This window comes from Camelus dromedarius, chromosome 13, assembly GCF_036321535.1.
Source record: "Camelus dromedarius isolate mCamDro1 chromosome 13, mCamDro1.pat, whole genome shotgun sequence".
Taxonomy (NCBI): Eukaryota; Metazoa; Chordata; class Mammalia; order Artiodactyla; family Camelidae; genus Camelus; species Camelus dromedarius.
The window spans coordinates 63,341,396-63,342,598 of record NC_087448.1 but is presented as its reverse complement, the minus strand read 5'-3'; the positions used below and the strand labels follow the sequence as shown (position 1 = coordinate 63,342,598).

At 35.9% G+C, this 1,203-nt stretch overlaps 1 pseudogene; it reads left to right on the top strand.

The window, feature by feature from the left end:
- The first annotated feature begins 476 nt into the window (after positions 1-476).
- LOC116157288 (U2 spliceosomal RNA) lies at positions 477-642 on the top strand (annotated as a pseudogene).
- The last annotated feature ends 561 nt before the right edge of the window (positions 643-1,203 follow it).

The window sequence follows — 1,203 nt, the reverse complement described above, 5'->3', positions numbered from 1 at the left end:
GTTTTTGGGTTTCTCTCTGGCCTCCTCTATGTGCTTCTGACCTCCTTGAAACTGTGTTTTATTCATCTTAAAACATGCTGGGCATGCAGGAGGTGCTACACACATTGTAGGATTGATGTGCTTTTATTTTTAGGGTTAAAAATCATCATTGACATGAGTGGTCAATTGATTTTCAACAGGGGTGCCAAGATCATTCAGCAGGGGAAAGGACAGTGTTTTCAAAAAGTGGTGTTGAAAAAATGTGTATCCACGTGCAAAAGAAAGAAGTTGGACCCTTACGTTATAGCATATACAAAACTTGACTCAAAATGGGTTATAGACCCAAATGTAAGTGCTAAAGCTATAGAACTCTTTGAAGAAAACATAGGGGAAAGTCTTCATAATATTGAATTTAGTGATAAATTCTTGGCTATGGCACCAGAGGCACAGGTTAAAAAAATACATATATATGTATAAAGTGGACTTCATCAAAATAAAAAACTTTGTGCATTAAAGAATGCTATCAAGAAAGTGAGAAGACCACCCACAAAGTGGAAGAAAACATTTGAAACCATATATCTTAGGAGATGGAGTAGGAGCTTGCTCCGTCCACTCCACGCATTGACCTGGTATTACAGTATTTCCAGGAACGGTGCACCCTCTTCGGGGGAAAATAAACGATCATGGAAAATAAAAAAAAAAGAGAGAAAAAAACCCCATATATCTGACAAGGGATTAATGTTGAGAATATATATGAAACTTTTATAACTCAGTGACAAAAATACAAACAATTTGATGCAAAAAAATGGGCAAAGGACTTGAATGGACATTTCTCCAAAGAAGATATACAGATGGGCAACAATCACATGAAAATCACTAATAATTAAAGAAATGCAAATCAGATCCACAATGAGATACCACATACACCCATTAGGATGGCTATTATAAAAAAAAAGATGATAACAAGTTCTGGGGAGAGGATGTGGAGAAACTGGAACCCTTGTGCACTGCTGGTGGGAATGTAAAATGGTACCATCTCTAAGGAAAGCAGTCTAGATGTTAAATTTTTTGCTTTAATTTCAAAAAATTAAAAATAGTGAAATAGCAATTTCACTTCTGGGTATATATTTGAAAGAACTGAAAATTGGAGTTATGTTTAGTGGGTACAGAGTTTCAGTTTGGGATGATGAAAAAGTTCTGGAGATGGATGGTGGTGACAGTTGT